The sequence below is a fragment of the Hylobates moloch genome, unplaced genomic scaffold, assembly GCF_009828535.3.
Source record: "Hylobates moloch isolate HMO894 unplaced genomic scaffold, HMol_V3 SCAFFOLD_15, whole genome shotgun sequence".
In the NCBI taxonomy this organism is placed as follows: Eukaryota; Metazoa; Chordata; class Mammalia; order Primates; family Hylobatidae; genus Hylobates; species Hylobates moloch.
In genome coordinates this window covers 53352090-53370765 of record NW_026652290.1, presented here as the reverse complement: position 1 = coordinate 53370765, position 18676 = coordinate 53352090, and the positions used below count along the sequence as shown (strand labels likewise).

At 43.4% G+C, this 18676-nt stretch overlaps 1 protein-coding gene across 2 annotated transcripts in view; it reads right to left on the bottom strand.

The window, feature by feature from the left end:
• The window catches only part of PAIP2B (poly(A) binding protein interacting protein 2B), a 48766-nt gene extending 47353 nt beyond the window's left edge, over positions 1 to 1413 (bottom strand). Inside the window, exon 1 of one of the 2 annotated variants that reach the window (XM_032176889.2) lies at positions 1242 to 1413. The gene's annotated coding sequence lies outside the window, so the exon portion shown is untranslated. The remainder of the gene's footprint in view (positions 1 to 1241) is intronic. The other variant, XM_058428778.1, reaches the window with a different exon arrangement.
• Between the last annotated feature and the right edge of the window lie 17263 nt (positions 1414 to 18676).

The window sequence follows — 18676 nt, the reverse complement described above, 5'->3', positions numbered from 1 at the left end:
TAAGAGCAGTGCATTAGCTTTTCCCCATAAAATTGTTGGTATAATTTTACTTAGGTACAACATAACTTGTACTATTATCTAAAAACATATAGCTAGAACCGACATTACTAGAAACCAAACGAATATACTATGAAGGTGAAAAGGGAATAGGGAATGTTGTTTTTAAACAGATTCAATGCTGTTATTATCCATTCATAGGTTGGGTGTGATCAAATCACACTGTGCTGTACAACTATGTTCTGTATTTTATGACAAAGTAGGGTAGCCAGGCCCTTACACTACAAACTCCCAGAAACCCCAGTTAAGCTGTTTAAAGTATAATCCAATTCAATTTACTTAAAATAATAGTTAACAAAATTTAAATTCCTTGCTTCTAGTTAGCCCTTTTCAACTGCATTTTCAGCAATTACCACCAAAAGAACTGCATTAGGACAAAGATTCTAGAGCGGGTATAATGGTCAAATGCCATCTTAAGGAAGGCAAAAACAGTTTACCATGAACAAAACCGATGAAAGTTCCCAACCTTGCCAAACTCCCTGTTCGGCTTATTCTGCCTCTCTCAGTTCACCTTCCAGCTGCCTGGAAGAGGCAAGTGGAAAATGCTAGTTTTCTGGAGAGATGAGAATGGAATTTAGGGGTTGGTAGGGGGTGATGGACTCACTCACGGACCGCAAGGCACAAGAGAAGTGGCGAACGTCTCCCAGGCAAATGAGGCATGAAGAATGAGGGCTGGAGTCAAGGGGGAGATGGAGCAAGTATAAAAAGGCAGAGGACGCGCAGGGGCCCGCGAATGGGGGAAGGGCACGACGCGCAATCCCTCCCCCTCCAGCCCGGGGAGAGGGGCGGGGGATGCAGCGCGGGTCAATTTGCCTAGCATTGTTGCACCTGGGTAGCAATGGGACTCAGGCCAAGAATCCGGTTCGAGTGTTAGGAGGACGCAGAGGGGAGTCAGGAACTTGGGTGGGGGTGGGGGGGAAACAGCACCTGTGCGGGGGGGAAAGGGACGAAAACCCCCTATCGCCCCCGAGGGGCAGGGGCTGACCCCAGCGGACGCCCCCTTTCGCCGATGGCCGCGACGTGGGACCCTGCGCGCTTTCCCTCCCCACAGGAGCTCGGGCAGGCGCATGCCGCCCCTCACAGCCCCGACGGCGGCAGAAAGGGAGGCGCAGGGCGCCCCCAGAGCCGGGAGAACGGCTTTTCCCTCGAGTCCTGTCCCCAGCAGCCCGGGCACCCGAGCCCACCTGGGCTGACCAGAAGCCCCTCCTTCAGATCGTACTCTGCCACTCCTCCGAGAGCTTAAGCCGTTGCCGTAGAGGTCGCCGTCGCCAGAACCGTCTCGGCCTTTAGTACCAAAACGTGAAGCACAGCACCCGAGAAGCGCCACTACCACTTGCCAGGTTATCTCTTACTGCACACTGCCTCCTCGCCCCGCCCCCGAACCCAAGCCATTGGTTGCCGGGCACCGCCCCATTCGTCTATTGGGCCAAAGAAGATGCCGTTCGGTCGCCTAGAATGGCATATGTGGTTTTTATTGGTCTAAATGTGAAGCGGTGCCCGCCCACTCCCTCAGAAGTTTCAGCTTCTGATTGGTTTTAATGTCTGTCTTTTCTCTTCCTTCATTTTTTTTCCCGTGATGGAACACCTCCTTGTGGGAGACGCCGGCTCTGATTGGCTGAAAGGACGCTACGGTAGCCTGGGATAGGCATTGGGCCAAGGATGCGCCCGGCCCACTCGTGGGGGAGGAGACCAAGGCGCCGCACTCTGGGTTTGTTTACACAGGCTCTTGCTCCCGCTTCGTCTATTGGCTGAGCTGGAAGCCACTGCCACCGAGTTTTGCCTGTCAGCCTAGCAAGGAGGAGGGTGGGGGTGGGCCTCAGTAGGATTTCCCCCAGCTGTCAATTACCAAAGGAGGAGCTTTGATTCAGGCTGCTTCCGACCTGGTGCTATTCTCTGTAGGGAAAATTAAGGAATTGGGCTCCTTGGGAGGCTGGAAGGAAGCAAAGGGACGCTGGAAGGAAGCAGACGGATGCTTCCACGTTTCTAGAAACAAACCGAACTTCTTGAGTGCTTTAAAAAAATAAAACTTGGCCGGGCGCGGTGGCTCACGCCTGTAATCCCACCACTTTGGGAGGCCGAGGCGGGCGGATCACAAGGTCAGGAGTTCTACACCAGCCTCGCCAGTATGGTGAAACTCCGTCTCTACTAAAAACGCAAAAATTAGCTGGGCGTGGTGGCGGGCGCCTGTAGTCCCAGCTACTGGGGAGGCTGAGGCAGGAGAATCACTTGTACCCGGGAGGCAGAGGTTGCAGTGAGCCAAGATTGCACCACTGTACTCCAATCTGGGCAACAGAGTGAGATTGCGACTCAAAAAATAAATAAATAAATAAATAAATACAAATTAAAATAAAACTTTATTTCCCCCCTTGGATTTAGAATGTCCAATCTCCTTGCAAAAGACTTTGAAATGTATTCCACAGGAAGTGGGGATTTCTTTGTGGAGCTCTTACTTTATACATTTTTCTCTCCCCCCCACCTCTCAAACTGACTGTATACATGACACAAAGTTAAGGGATTGCAGAATGAATGGAAAAAATATAAAAATGAAGAAGATAAACTCAAAAACAATTATAAATATTAGCTGTATACTTTGATATGGTTTGGCTCTGTGTCCCCACCCAAATCTCATGTTAAATTATAATTGCCAATGTCGGGGAGGGACTTGGTGGGAGGTGACTGGATCATGGGGGCAGATTTCCTTCTTGCTCTTCTCGTGATAGTGAGTGAGTTCTCACAAGATCTGATGGTAAAAAAGTGTGTGTCACTTCCCCCTTAGTTCTCTCTCCCTCTTGCCACCATGTGAAGACGTGCTTTCTTCCCCTTTGCCCTGATTGTAAGTTTCCTGAGGCCTCCCCAGCCATGCCTCCTGTACAGCCTGTGGAACTGTGAGTCAATTAAACCTCTTTTCTTTATAAATTACTCAGTCTCAGGTAGTTCTTTATAGCAATGTGAGAATGGACTAATACATACTTCATATTAAATAATATAATAAGTAAATACATAAATACATTCATTCAACAAATATTATTTAGCATCTACTATGAATGTTCTAGGCTCTGATCATGGAACTGGGTATATGATATGAATAAGATAATGAAGATGCACCCATGGTGTTTATACTGTAGTGAAGGAGACTGACAACAGAAAAGTAACCAATAAATAATAAAATGGTATGTTGTGAATAAATGCTACAAAGGAAAATAAAGCAGAGTTATGGGATGGTTGGGGAAATGGCTATTTTAAGTAGGATGGTTAGTTTAAGAGCTGTTTTTGGAAACAGGAAACAGCACTGAACAGAGATGTGAATAATGTGAAGAAGTGAAGAGTGGGAAGGGGCTAATAAGCAGAGCCACTACAGTGCACAACTCCAGGATCACTATTCACATTGCTCCATGTATTCTGAAGTTGTGTGTTAGGTGTACATCCATTTAGGGCTGCCTACTCTGGTTTAAAGCTTTATTTGATTACATAATTTAAATGAAGCCTGCAAGAAACATGTGTCTTTTAGAAAAAAATAATCTCTCTCTAAGATAGCATCCCCATACCCTCCACTGCTTCTTTCCCTGAATTGGCCTTCAGGTGTATGATGAGAGAAAGTTTACACAATCTCATAGCTTTGAAAAACAGGCTCTTCAGGTCCACATGGTGTCCTTGAACAGTCAGAAATACTCCTTGAGAATGAACCTTTATTACCAGGATAGCAATGGGATGTAAGGAAGGGTTGATGAACTTCTCTTGTCTCACTTCCTACCACTGGTGCCATCTATTATTAATTCATGGCTGGCTATTACCAGTGATAAAGAGAAAAGTCTTAAAAGCAGGCAGAAAAAAAAAATGGCCATTTTAAGTAGAATGGTTAGTTTAAGAGCTGTTTGAGGAAAGACCATTGAACAGAGATGTGAAGAAGTGAAGAGCAAGAAGGGGCTGGGAAACATACAGAGGGGAAAAAATAGATAAGAATTACAGCAAATTTCTTATCAGAAACTATGGAAGCCAAAAGACAATGAAGGAATGAGGTAGCAATGTGGGTATCTGGTCGTGGTGTGCAGGGACAGATATGAGACAAAAACCAGTCATAAAGTTGTAGGAGATGATGTCAATGAGAGGGAGGGAGGCAAGACAAGCCCATCACCCTTCCCCACATCCTATTGCTATTAGGGCAATAAATCTTCAACCTTGAAGATTACATCATTTCATTTTCTAAAATTTAATTGTGGTAAAAGATATATAAAATTTACTATCTTAACTATTTTAAGTGTACAGTTCATTTACAGTAAGTACATTCACATTTTTGTGCAATCATCACCACAATCCACCTGCAGAACATTTTCATCATTCCTAACAAAAATTCTGTACCCATTAAACACTAACTCCCCATTCTCCCCTTACCCCAGCCCCTGGAAATCACCATTCTGTTTTCTGTATCTATGAATTTGACTGCTCTAGGTATCACATGTAAGTGAAATTATGTAATATTTGTCCTTCTGTGTTTGGCTTTATGTCTCCCACGTTTAAGTATCAGAATTTCTTTTCTTTTTAAGGCTGAGTAGTATCATTATAGGTATATGTCCTATTTTGTTTATCAATTCATCCATTGATGGACATTTGGGTTGTTTCTATCTTTTGCCTATTGTGAATAATGTTGGTATGCAAATATCTGTTCAAGGGCCTGCTTTCAATTATTTTGGGTATATATCCTGAAGTGGAATTGCTAGGCCATATAGTAACTCTATGTTTAATTTTTTGAGGAACCACCATACTATTTTCCACAGTGGCTGCACCATTTTGCATTCCCACCAACAATGTACAAAGGTTCCAATTTCTACACATCCTTGCCAACAGTAGTTTCTTTTCTGTTTTTTGTTTTTGTTTTTTTAAATAATAGCCATCCTAATGAGTGTGAAATGGTACCTTATCAAGGTTTTGGTTTGCATTTTATTTTATTTTTCCCATAGCTCAGAATGCAATTTTATTTCATTTATTTTTCAAGACAGGGTCTTGTTCTTTTACGCAAGCTGGAGTTCAGTGGCATGATCATGGCTCACTACAGCCTCAACTCTTGGGCTCAAGCAATCCTTCCACCTTGGCCTGCCAAGTAGCTAGGACTACAGGCACGTGCCACCATGCCCAGCTAATTTTTAAATTTGTTGTAGATATGGGGTCTCATTTTGTTGCCTAGGGTTGTCTTGTGACTGGACTCAAATGATCCTCCCAACTCAGCCTCCCAAACTGCTGGGATTACAGGCATGAGCTACCACTCCGTTTGGTTTGTATTTACCTAATGATTAGTTATGTTAAGAATCTTTTTTTGTGCTTATTGGCAACTTGTACTTCTGTTTTGAAGAAATGTCTTTTCAAGTCCCTTGCCTATTTTTGAATCAGATTGTTTTCTTTTTGAGTTGTAGGGGTTTAAAGAAATATATTCTGGACATTAATCCCTTATCAGATATATGATTTGCAAATATCCTGTGAGTTGCCCTTTCTCTATATTGATAATGTCCTTTAATACTTGGGGACTATATTTCTGATTGTGCAAGTATACCATCTGGTGCTAGAGAGCTTATTTTTCAAAGCTATAAGATCTCATAAGCCCTCTCTTACTATACTCCTGAAAGCCACCTTAGGGAAAGAAGCACTGCTGGGTATGGAGAGATTATTACAGAGACAGATCACTTTTTCCCAAAAGAGCTAAGCATTTCTTATAAGGTTCATTTTATTTAACCAGACAAAGCTTTAAAGTGGAGTGGATATCTAGTTGGTTTTTGGTCTCCCCTCACAACCTAGAGAGGCTCCTGAAAGAAAATGAGATAAGCTGGGAGATAAAGAAATCAGTGGATACACCAACAGCCAACCAAAAGATTCTTCTAGACATCTTCAGGTACCCCAAGAAGAATGTGAAAAAGAGAAGAGTCTTTGACTCCTCTCTCAAGAAAGTTGTATTATCCATTCATGCTAGAATCAGGAGGACTTCTGCAACCAAGGATCACTAACCCTGGGCAATTTCCACTTGAACACTTCAACACTTCTTTCGGGGCACCATCATCCACTCATCTATGACTTAATCAGTCCAAGCACCCAGGCTTATACTGATAGGCAAATAATCTTCTATGGGGACATTGACTAACCCACGATAAAATACCTAGAGATACTGGCATTTAGAAGTACTCAAGAAATTTCTGGATCCCACCTTATTCCCTGTGGAGAGACCAACTAGTCAACAAGCCCCATTACACACTGTTATCTTTATAGTACCTCATTCTTTTTTTCTTTCTTTTTTTGAGACAGGGTCTCGCTCTATTGCCTATGTGGAAATAGAGTGACACCATCATAGCTCACTGCAGTCTCAAACTCCTGGGCTCAAGTGATCCTCCCTCCGCAGTCTCCCAAGTAATGGGGAATACAGGTATACATCACCATGTCCTGATAATTTATTTTTTTTTTTGAGATAGGGTTTTGTTATATTGCCCAGGATGGTCCTAAACTCCTGGCCTCAAGCAATCCTGCCACGTTGGCCTTCCAAAGCCCTGGGATTACAAGTGTGAGTCACTGCGCCAGGCCTAGTGCCTCATTCTTTAATATAAACAGACAGTTAATGATTACCAGAAAATTGAGGAAAGCCTCTAACATAAATGACAAAGATCAAAATAAATATACAGAAAAAAAATTAACTCAGTGGTAACAGAAATAATGCAGGAAGCAGAGAAAAATGGAAAAAGCCCTTAATGTTCTTTAAAAATAAGACACTGAGGCCGGGCACAGTGGCTCACGCTTGTAATCCCAGCACTTTGGGAGGCTGAGGCGGGTGGATCACGAGGTCAGGAGATTGAGACCACGGTGAAACCCCGTCTCTACTAAAAATACAAAAAATTAGCTGGGCATGGTGGCGGGCGCCTGTAGTCCCAGCTACTCGGAGAGGCTGAGGCAGGAGAATGGTGTGAACCCAGAAGGCGGAGCCTGCAGTGAGCCGAGATCACGCCACTGCACTCCAGCCTGGGTGACAGAGCGAGACTCCGTCTCAAAAAAAAAAAAAAAATAATAAGATACTGTATCACCAAAAAAGAATAAAATGCTGCTTTTAAAAAGAAACATTCAGAGAACAAAAAAGCATTCTTGGAAATTAAAAATAAAAACTCTTCAAAATTTAGAGCTTTATTTTGCTCTCACATATCAGCAGCCTGGAAGTAAGAAACTCCAGGGCTTCCACATTCCACACAGCAGGCAGGAGCAAGAAGTAAAGAAGGATATGTCTCTGCCCTCAAGAGACTTCGAGGAAGTCTTTCACTCACCGTTTCCATCCAGCTGAATAGAACATAGTCATCTGGATAAACTTAGCTTGCCAGAGTATCGGGGGAACCAGCCCCCAGTATTTCAATGTAAGTTCTTTTCTATTTTCCCTAAGTGTCAGCTGGTCTGAGAAATAAAGAGAAAGAGTACAAAGAGAGAAATTTTACAGCTGGGCCTCCTGGGGCATCATCACATATTGGTAGGACTGTGATGGCAACCCCAAGCCGCAAAACCAGCAAGTTTTTATCAGGGATTTCAAAAGGGGAGGGATGTACGAATAGGGAGTGGTCACAGAGATCACATGCTTCAAAGGGCAATAAAAGATCACAAGGCAAAAGGGCAGAGCAGGATCACAAGGCAAGGGTGAAATTAGAATTACTGATGAGGGTCCATGTCCCGCTGGGCACGCATTGTCTTGATAAACATCTTAACAGGAAACAGGGTTCAAGAGCAGACAACCGGTCTGACTAGAATTCACTAGGCTGGAATTTCCAATCCAATCCTAGTAAGCCTGAGGGCCCTGCAGGAGACCCGGGCGTATTTCATCCCTTATCTCAACCACATAAGACAGACACTCCCACAGCGGTCGTCTATAGGCCTACCCCTGGGAATGCATTCCTTCCCCAGGGTTATCAATTATTAATATTCCTTGCTGGGAAAATAATTCAGCTATATTTCTCCTACTCACACATCTGTCTACAGGCTCCCTGCAAGAAGAAAAATATGGCTCCATTCTGCCCGACCCCTCAGGCAGTCAGACCTTATGGTTATCTTTCCTTGTTCCCTGAAAATCACTATTATTCTGTTCTTTTTCAGGGTGCCCTGATTTCATATTGTTCAAACACGCATGTTTTACAAACAATTTGTACAGTTAATGCAATCATCACAGGGTCCTGAGGCAACATACATCCTCAGCTTATGAAGATGATGGGATTAAGAGATTAAAGTAAAGACAGGCATAGGAAATTATAAGAGTATTGATTGAGGAAGTGATAAAGGTCCATGAAATCTTCACAATTTATGTTCAGAGATTGCAGTAAAGACAGGCATAAGAAATTATAAAAGTATTAATTTTGGGAACTAATAAATGTCCATGAAATCTTCACAATTTATATTCTTCTGCTGCGGCTTCAGCGGGTCCCTCCATTCGGGGTCCCTGACTTCCCGCAACACCGGAGAGACTGGGAAATGAGTTATATGACCAGGTGACTAGTTAAACACGAGAATGGATCTAAAGATCACAGAAAAACTGGAAGATAAAGACATGAAATTTTATAATGTCTCATAAAGCAAAATAAAAAAGAAAGTTAGATGGAAAATAGGAAAGAAAGTATGATAAATGTTCTAGAAGGAAAGAGTAGTCCCCAAGAGAGGAGGATATAAATTAAATATCAAAAACATGCCTTGGTTGGGCGCGGTGGCTCAAGCCTGTAATCCCAGCACTTTGGGAGGCCGAGGCGGGCGGATCACGAGGTCAGGAGATCGAGACCATCCTGGGTAATACAGTGAAACCCCGTCTCTACTAAAAATACAAAAAATTAGCCGGGCGTGTTGATGGGCACCTGTAGTCCCAGCTATGCGGGAGGCTGAGGCAGGAGAATGGCGTGAACTGGGGAGGCGGAGCTTGCAGTGAGCCGAGATCGCGCCACTGCACTCCAGCCTGGGGGACAGAGAAAGACTCCATCTCAAAAAAAAAAAAAAAAAAAAAATGCCTCATAACTGAAATAATCTGAGTCCCTTCATTGAAGGAATTCATCAAGTGTCCAACACTTTGAATAAAAAGGGCCCACACCAGTAATAAGTAACACTTGTTAAATTTTAACTGTGTGCCAGGTATCACTTTAAGCACTTAACATGTATTAACCCCATTTAATTTTCAAAACAACAGTGTGAGTGCTGCTATTATTCCCATTTTACAAATGGATAAACTGAGGCAGATCATTCAGCTAGTAAGTGGTGGTGTTCTGTGTTCCTGCAGAAGAGGAATGCACTCAGATGTCTAACCTGATGACACCACACAAGTACCAAGAAGGCACGAAGAGATGTATTGTACATATAATGAGATTTTCCATGCTTCAGGCTTCCAAGCAGGTCAGCAAATGAGAGAGGCAGGAGGGGTGGCTGGTTTTGGGTTTAATTGTGGCTAGCAGGTAGGGCTGGGGTAAGGGTGTTCATTAACAGGTTAGGGCTTGCAAGATTTGAACTTCCCAAAGGAGGGTGCACTTTTTTTTTTTACTGACTTGCCTACATGTAGGGCAAGAGGGTAAGAGGGAGGATGGTGATTAAAAGCTGTCAGCTCGCCGGGTTTAGTGGCTCACACCTGTAATCTCAACACTTTGGGAGGCTGAGGTGTGCAAATCACGTGAGGTCAGGAGTTCGAGATCAGCCTGGCCAACATAGTGAAACCCCATCTTTACTAAAAATATAAAAATTAGCTGGGTGTGGTGATGCACGCCTGTAATCCCAGTTACTCTGGAGGCTGAGGCAAGAGAATTGCTTGAACTCTGGAGGCAGAGGTTGCGGTGAGCTGAGATCACGCCACTGCACTCCAGCCTGGGTGACACAGCCAGACTCCATCCATCTCAAATAAATAAAAATAAGTAAATAAATAAAAGCTGTCAGCAGTCAAATATTAAAAATGGGGTCTGACTCTTTATTAAAAGCTGCAATTCAAGTCAAAGCACTTGCAAAGCTGTAGGGATAAGGACAAGATCCTAAAAGTTTCCAGAAAGAAATAGGTCACACGCAAACAAGTCAGGAATCAGAGGAAAATCAGACTTTCCACAACTAACACAGGAAGATAGAAAACAGTGGTGCAATACCTTCAAAATTCAGAAGGATAATGATTTCTAAGCTAGAAATCTATATCCAGCCATACTATCAATTCAGTGTGAGGGTGGAATAAAGATATTTTCAGAAAAGCAAAGTCTTAAGAAATCTAATTCTCAGATACCCTTTATCGGGGCTACTGGAGGATATGCACTACCGTATTGTATATTTTGTATATTTTCAACTTTCTGTATATAATGATGTTTGACATCTTTAAAAATCTGGCTGGGGGCTGGGCTCAGTAGCTCATGCCTGTTACCCTAGCACTTTGGGAGGCTGAGGCAAATGGATCACTTGAGCCCAGGAGACTGAGACTAGCAACATAGCAAAACCTCATCTCTACAAAAAATACAAAACTTAGCCGGTGTGGTGGGCAAGCCTGTAGTCCTGGCTACTGGAGGTGGGGGTGGGGTGGGGCTGAGGTTGGAGGATCTCTTGAGCCTGGGGAGGTGGAGGCTGCAGTGAGCTGTGATGGCGCCGCTGCACTCTAGCCTGGAGGACAGAGTGAGGCCCTGTCTCAAAAAAAAAAAAAAATACGGGGAGAAACTGCCCCTCCTGGGGCCGGTCAATTCTTAGAGATGGCAAAGGGCTCAGCAGGAGCCATACTTTCTCTGTCTGACCCACGGACCCCAAGAAGAAATATTCATCTGCTTTAATCAGGCCAGAGCCAGGTATCAGGCAACTAGAGACCATCCCTATAGCTTAGAGCCTACCCAAATCATTCGAATTTGCCATTCCTAAACCCAGCCTTGCCTTTCCCAAGGAAATCCCAATTAAGGTTCTAGCTTAGGCTTTTTCCTTGTTCCTGTCTTGGGCTACCAAGCCAAAACCTGGCGCCTCCCACTGCGACCCTGTGTGGCATGCAGTGATCCCCTCTCTAAGCCTTGTAAGTATAATAAGCTTTGTTTTCATGAGCCTCTCTTGTGCCTCCTCCTGTGGCTGCACCTGACTGACCATGTCACAAGAACACAAAACCATCATCAAAATTAGAAAGCAAGAAAGAGGAAGACACGTAACTAAGGAAAGCAGGAGAGCTAAGAAAAGAGAAGAATGGGGGGTATTTCTCAGCATGACGGTAAATGGGGCAAGACCTGTCCCACAGGCATAGAGTGCGGGCTGCCTGCAGTGAGATGAGTGCTCCAGTAGTGATGTCTTCCAGAAAAACAGGAACTGATAAGTCACCACTTAAAAAAAATTCATGGCCATACTGGCAGGTGATTTCATAGCTGGGAATGAGTTAATGATAAATGCATGGAAGACTAAGATGGCATTGTCAGTTCAGGAAAAGATAAAAGAAAAGGCACGTAATCATACTACTACTCTTTGTGGCTTAGCTACAAACAATAATAAAAAATACACATACAGCATTTGGTATGTACTAGGCACTGTTCTAAGTATCTTTTATTTATTTACTTATTTAAACCTCCCAGCAGCTCATTTTACAGATCAGAAATATTTGGCAAAGACGTTAAGTAAAGGTGCTTGTCAAATATTACACAGTATATCAGTCTCCTGCTGCTAAAACAAATTACCACAAACTTAATAGCTTAAAACAATACAAATTCATTGTCTTATAGTTCTGGAGGCCAAAAAGAGGTTTCTGTGAGCTAAAACCAGAGTGTTGGCAGGCCTGTATTCCTTCTGGAGCTCTAGGGGGAACCCCTTTCCTAGTCATTTCCATCTTCTAGGGACCACATGCATTCCCTGGCCAGTGGCCTTTTCCTCCATCTTCAAAGCCGGCAGCATAGCATCTTCTCGTCCTCTGACTCTGCTTCTGTCCTTACAACTCTCTCTGATTCTGATTCTTCTGCCTTCCTCTAACAGGGACTCTTGTGATTAGATTCGGCCCACTTAGCAATCCAGGAAAATCTCTCAATCTCAGAATCCTTAATTTAGTCACATCTTCAAAGTCCCTTTTACCATGTAAGTTAACATATTCATAGGTTCTGGGGATCAGGGTGTGGGCATTTTTGAGGGGACAGTATTCAGTCTGTCAAACACAGCTAGGGGTAGAGGCAAGATTCAAACCTAAGTAACTTATTTCCAGAGTTCTGACTCTTAATCACTATGCTCAGGGGCCTTTATGACAATACTCACATAGTCATCATCATCTGAATACCAAATATGGCTATAACGAAGTTTGGGCTATAACCACATTGGGAGGATAGGGATTAGGCTAGGGAGCTCTCTAATGCCACTCACTACATAGTATTTAGTATTTCCTAGGCAAAGAACAGTGCCTAGCACATACCAAATGCTATGTGGTGAGTGGCATTAGAGAGTTAATTCTTCATATTTCACAGCAGAAAGGCAAATGGATAGACTAGACTAGTCTAAAACTAAAAAAAAAAAAAATCCAAGAATAAGTATATAAGCGTTTCTTAATATATGAGAAATATATGTCTCAAAAGAAGCAGATAAAAGCAGAAAAGCAGGCTGGGTGCAGTGGCGCACGCCTATAATCCCAGCACTTTGGGAGGCCGTGGTGGTCGGATCACCTGAGGTCAGGAGTTTGAGACCAGCCTGACCAACATGGAGAAACTCCATGTATTTTGTAAAAATACAAAAAATTAGCCAGCATGGTGCCACATGCTTGTAATCTCAGCTACTTGGGAAGCTGAGGTAGGAGAATCACTTGAACCCAGGAGGCAGAAGTTGCAGTGAGCTGAGATAGCACCATTGTACTCCAGCCTGGGCAAAAAGAGCGAAACTCCGTCTAAAAAAAAAAAAGCAGAAAAGCATTGCCTCAAGGGGGGCAGGGGGAACTGGTGATTTTTGTCAGCCGTGAAAAACCAATTGATTTTACAAACTGTGTGTAGGTATTTCTTTGATTAAACACAATTTCATTAGAAAACCCCAAGGTGTGCATATGGGACTCTGTTTAAGGAGCTTCTGTTTGCAGTGTCCTCCCTGCCAGTCTTCACTGTCATGTTTCCCAGCTCCCTGACCTTCTTTCAGGATCCTGTTTCTTGTCTTTGGCTCTTTGCATGATAGCTGGGTTTGGCTGACTTACCTCAGCCTTAGCACCCTCCTTTGGACATTTGTATTTGGTATTTGTCCTCCAACTGGAAGCTTTGGTATTTGTCCTCCAACTGGAAGACCTGGGACTCTGGGTGTCTAAACCTCTGCTGTCAGAAGCAGGGCTAAACAAGGACTTACCTGGCTTTGGTGAGTTCCAGGCATGGCTTGTGGACAAAGCACCTCTTTCGCATGTTTATGTGGTCCAAGCCAGAAGGCAAATATCAGAATCAAAGGCAAAATTATAGTTCATACACTGGGGAGTTAATCTTACGGGCAACACAGAGAACAGGAGCAAGATCGTAGAGGCAACATGAGATGAGTGAACAGCAGTGAAGGAACGGAAGTGCCTTCTGAGAACAAGGAGTGGCAGAGGGGACTGAGGCACTGGGTTGGTCCTTGAGAGGGAGTGACAGCAAGTGGGCCATCCGAAGGTTTAGGTCCTGGACCTGTCATTCCAAATCCTCCAATAGTTTTTCTAGACTCATGATAGATGGCACTTTTCTGTCCCCTTTGAAGTTAGGCATGGATATGTGATTTTCTTTGGCCAGTAAAATGTAGGAGAAGCATATGTGCTTTGGACAGATTTTTTTTTTTTTTTTGGAGACTGAGTTTCACTCTGTTGCCCAGGCTGGTGTGCAGTGGTGCAGTCTCTGCTCATTGCAACCTGTGCCTCCCAGGTTCAAGCGATTCTCCTGCCTCAGCCTCCAGAGTAGCTAGGATAACAGGCGCCTGCCACCACGCCTGGCTAATTTTTGTATTTTTAGTAGAGACGGGGTTTTGCCATGTTGGCCAGGGTGGTCTCCAACTCCTGACCTCAAGTGATCCACCCACCTTGGCCTCCCAAAGTGCTGGGATTACAGGCGTTAGTCACCACGCCCAGCCTGGACAGGTATTTTAAAAGCCAGTACATCATATTCCACATCTTCTCGTATCACAGTGATCAAGTAGCAGATGTTGAGATGGAGCCTCCATCAGCCTGGGTCTCTTGAGTAACTACTGAGAGAGGCCCCTGCTGAATCACAATGAACATAGAGAAAGAGTGACAAACTTTTGCTGTATTAAGTCTCTGAGACTTTAGGATTGTTTGTCATCACAGCCTGACCTAACCCATGATGCCTGATATAGGTCCTGAAGTACCAGTCACTGTTCTGAAAGCAGTGACTTTGCCTTAAGAACTCAATGAGCAAGGCAAGGGTTTTGCCTTAAGAACTCAATGGGTCAAGTCCAGAAAACCAAGTTCATTCAGAGAATCCAAAGGAGAGGAGCAGTGCCTCAAATGATGGCAAAGTCAAGAGCCAAGAGCTGAGAAGAGTTGGACTGGCATGAGAACAGGTTAGAAGTAAAACTCAGAGAATGCTTGTTAATTCCTAGGGAAGGAAGTGAATTAAAGTGAGTAAGACCTGTCTTTATTATTTTCTCAGCTCTGATCCACAGGGCGGTCTGGTAGGTTTGAAGGCTCAAGGTCAAGTGGACATGAGGGTGGTGGAAGCATCAGTACTATGCAGTTTGTGGAGCTTCAGGTTGGTAGTACAGGGAGATGTAGGCATACGGTGCAGGTGCTCTGATTAGAGAGAAGGAGCAAAGTGTTGAAAACAAACCCTGCGATGATGAGGAACTCTGTAGAGGCACACAGATGCTGATGATAGGTTCCCTTTGAGCCACTGAATAAGATGCTCCATTTGGTCATCACTGTGTGTAGTGGGCAGTATTCAGCTGGACAAGGTTGTAGACTTCTAAGCTGGGAGATGAACTGAAAGTGAGGTCAGAAGTCAAATGACTGAGTCCTCTGTAAAGGAAGATCTGATTAATAGACTGTCTCCAGAGGTGCAGATTGGGGCTAATATGAAAAATGTCCTTGTTAGAAAGTTGGGTCAGGAACATTTAAGGAAGCACTGAGTGTTGGAAAGGACACATTAATTCCTTACATGTCTCAGGTGTTCCTTCAGTGTGTAGATATCATGTAGCAGTAAGGTGTAGGATGCCATTTTTGATTGTGGCCTTTGGAGACCATATTCAGGGCTAGGTATAACTAGTCAGGAAGCATGGTGGCAGAGCATCAACCTGAACACATGCCCCCTGAGCTTTAGGGAAACAGTGTCTACCTGGCAGTTTTGACTGCCTAGAGTATATGATATTGGAAATTCAGAATAGTAAAAAGAGGCAGCCTGCCTTGTATCAACAGAACTTCCCTGCACGTGGCAGCTGCTGTAGGCTATGATGAGATGTATGAGATGTATGCCCTACCTCAGGAAACAGTGGCTAAAAGCTAAAATTTCCATTCCCTGGGATAATATTTTGTCTCCACTGGGCTCAGCTTCCATGCAAAATGGGAACAGGGTTGCAGTTAACAGATCTGATGTCCTTCTGAGATGCAGGTATGCCTATAACTTTGATGTAAGCTAAGAGTCTAGAGACTATAAAATGCCATACTGGCTCAGACAAGGTCAAAGCAGGGACAAACAAACCCTACAGCCTCTGGATTATAGAGCTGCTTCCTGGGACCTAACAAATCACTTTACCTTCTGAATGAGTCAATTAGTGGTGCTGTGAGGGTAGAAAAGGAGCAAATGAGCCACTAGTAACATCCAATGCCCCCAAATATGGCTATGAGCTACACTGAGGCCTTGGTAGTCCTGGTAGGAACTCTTTACAAAGGTCACTGGGGTCTGGCTGAGGAATTGGTGTTATGGTTCGTGAGAAGAGTTTCAGCTTCAGAAAAGGGAGTGTAGCTGCTTGGCTAGATCTCAGGCTGGGCACAAATTCAAGTGGACACTTGTACTAGAGAAGGGAGTGATGACAGGGCAGCCCCTCAGCCTCCCTGTAGGTGGTATGCATCCAAAACCTCTGGCATTGATGTGACAGAGGAACCGATGCTCCAGGTCGCAAGCCATGCTGGTGGGTGGCAGGCATGAGTCCTTCAGGAGATGCTCTGGTTAGTGGCTTTCAGCTTGGAGAGGTCAAGCCCCTCAGACAGTGTGGGCAGCATGTGACTAATAGGAGCTGGCTCTGGACACACAGCCTCCACGAACAGCTGGATTCACGTGGTCTTCGGAGTCACTGTCCTCTCTCCCTGCCTGCCCCCTACCCCAACATTTCAACTTCAGCAATATTGCTTCCTTTCTTCTTCCCAAATGTTTTTTTTTTCTTTTACAGAAAGTGGGTCCAGTCAACCACAAGGCTTTGTTTTGCTGAGTTGAGTATGCAAATACACAAGGACCTGTGGTCCTTCCCCACACAGTGCTTAACGTTTTCTCTAAAGAAATACTGAACAAATACTCTTTAAGCACTGATTTAATGGAACATCAAATCATTGGCTTCCTTGGGTACTTGCATATTCTGATCTGCCCTCTCTATCTGCCCTAAGAAGAGGATTCTAAGTATAATTGGAATGCAGAAAAACTCTTCTTGTATTTGAGTCTAGAGCACAGAACCAAACAGATATTTCAATGAAGCAGCAATGTGATGATGCCAGGCAGAGACACGGGAGCCAGGAATGGGGCCATGCAAGAGTATTCAGCCACAGTGAGGCAGGGCAAGACTGGTGTGGCTGAATCATGACAAATCCTCCATGGTACTTGAAATCCCCTCCACTCCACCCATCATGGACTAAATGAAAAAATGTCCCATCCCCCAAGATAGGGGCCCCAGCAGACCTCAAAGGCATAATCTGGCTGATGTTGGCATTGGTTAAGTCAATTAGGATAGAACAGCTGACAGAAAGACATCCAGAGGGAGAGTCCAACAACTGTTCAAAAGAGAGCCAAGGCTAAGATTGGAGAGGGAAAGTAGTGTCACGTTTGAGAGGTGACAAAAGCAAATAAAGCTAGAAGGTTAGGAGCCAGATGAAAGGAAGGTAAGGAATAAAGGCAAACAACAACAACACAAAAGGGAAAGAGGACCTAGCTAGAACTTGTAGAAAGGGTCAAGATAGCCAGGCGGGGCATGGTGGCTCACGCCTGTAATCCCAGCACTTTGGGAGGCTGAAGCGGGCAGATCATGAGGTCAGGAGTTTGAGACCAGCCTGGCCAATATGGTGAAACCCTGTCTCTACTATAAACACAAAAATTAGCCAGGCATGGTGGCACACGCCTGTAGTCCCAGCTACTCTGGAGGCTGAGGCAGAAGAATCGCTTGAACCTGGGAGGCGGAGGTTGCAGTGAGTCGAGATTACACTACTGCACTCCAGCCTGAGCAATAGAGCAAGACTCTATCTCAAAAAAAAAAAAAAAAAAAAAGAGGAAGGCAACCTCAAGATGCTTGAGTAGGCTGGCCAAATTTAAATGCACAGGTTAGGAGGGAACATTATATAACTAAGAATACACATGATACTGTGATAGTTATTTAGTGGTAATGACGATATCAATGACCATTTATTTAAATAATAAGCTTTAAAATACCTTTGATACATTTGGAATAGTTGAGAAAATACAAATATGTACTGGAGATGTTAGATAGCATTAGAGAATTATTGGTAATTTTGTTGGTTGTAATGGTGGTATTGCAGTTAATAGGGAGAATATTCTTAATGTTTTCGAGCTCTAAGAAGATTAACTCATGATAACTGAAATTAACTTTGAAATGGTTTGGTAATACATACTCATATATATACATATATATGAAGTAAATATGACAAAAATTTAACTAGTTTTGGATGCAGGTAATAATTCCATGTACTATTCTTTTGTTTTTCCTGTTTAAATATTTTTCTTAAAAGCAGTTATAAATAAAAGCTAAAAATTAGTTTTTATCAATAGATCTACCAGAAGCTAAAATACAGCTAGGTATAAAATTATTATGCTAATGAAAAATCAAGACTATGTGGGTGAAAATATGTTATCAATTATCAATGTCGACCAGAAACATTGGGCAAAGGTCTTTATCATAAGGAAACTTTGCAGAGCAAATTTGAGATTAGAGATGGCAATAAAATAGTTTCCAAAGTTCTCTAGAAGTTTCTTAGGTCTCTCCTGATTTCAGTTATCTAAATATTCATTTGCAAATGCATCTGTTTTAAGGGGATTGGGAGTAATCATTTCTTTCTGCAAGTACTTGTATCTGTTATATGATCTTTATCACTTTTGTCTAGCATTTTTAGTTATGTCTTTGTGACTGATTTATTGCTCAGCAAAGTTGTCTTTTCTTCAAGTTCATTTTTCAGAATTCTTGATTTCTCTATTCCACATGTACATGCCTGACAAATACTTATTTATTTAAGATTCATGTCCTGAATACTTTTCCAGAACACATAAACCTCACTATCATTATGCAATTTATCTTCTGCAAATCATTATTTTTCTATGGTAGCTTGCATGCTGAAAGCAAAGTGCATCCACATTCCCAATGATCACAAGTGTCCCACTATACTCTGGGAACCAAAATTCCAAGAATACTTCCAGGTTCCAAATTTACCCCTCCTGTAATGGAAAATCTCTCCTGCTGAGGTGGTAGTTTCTGATTGCCCAATATTGTGTTCCCTTTCCAGGGC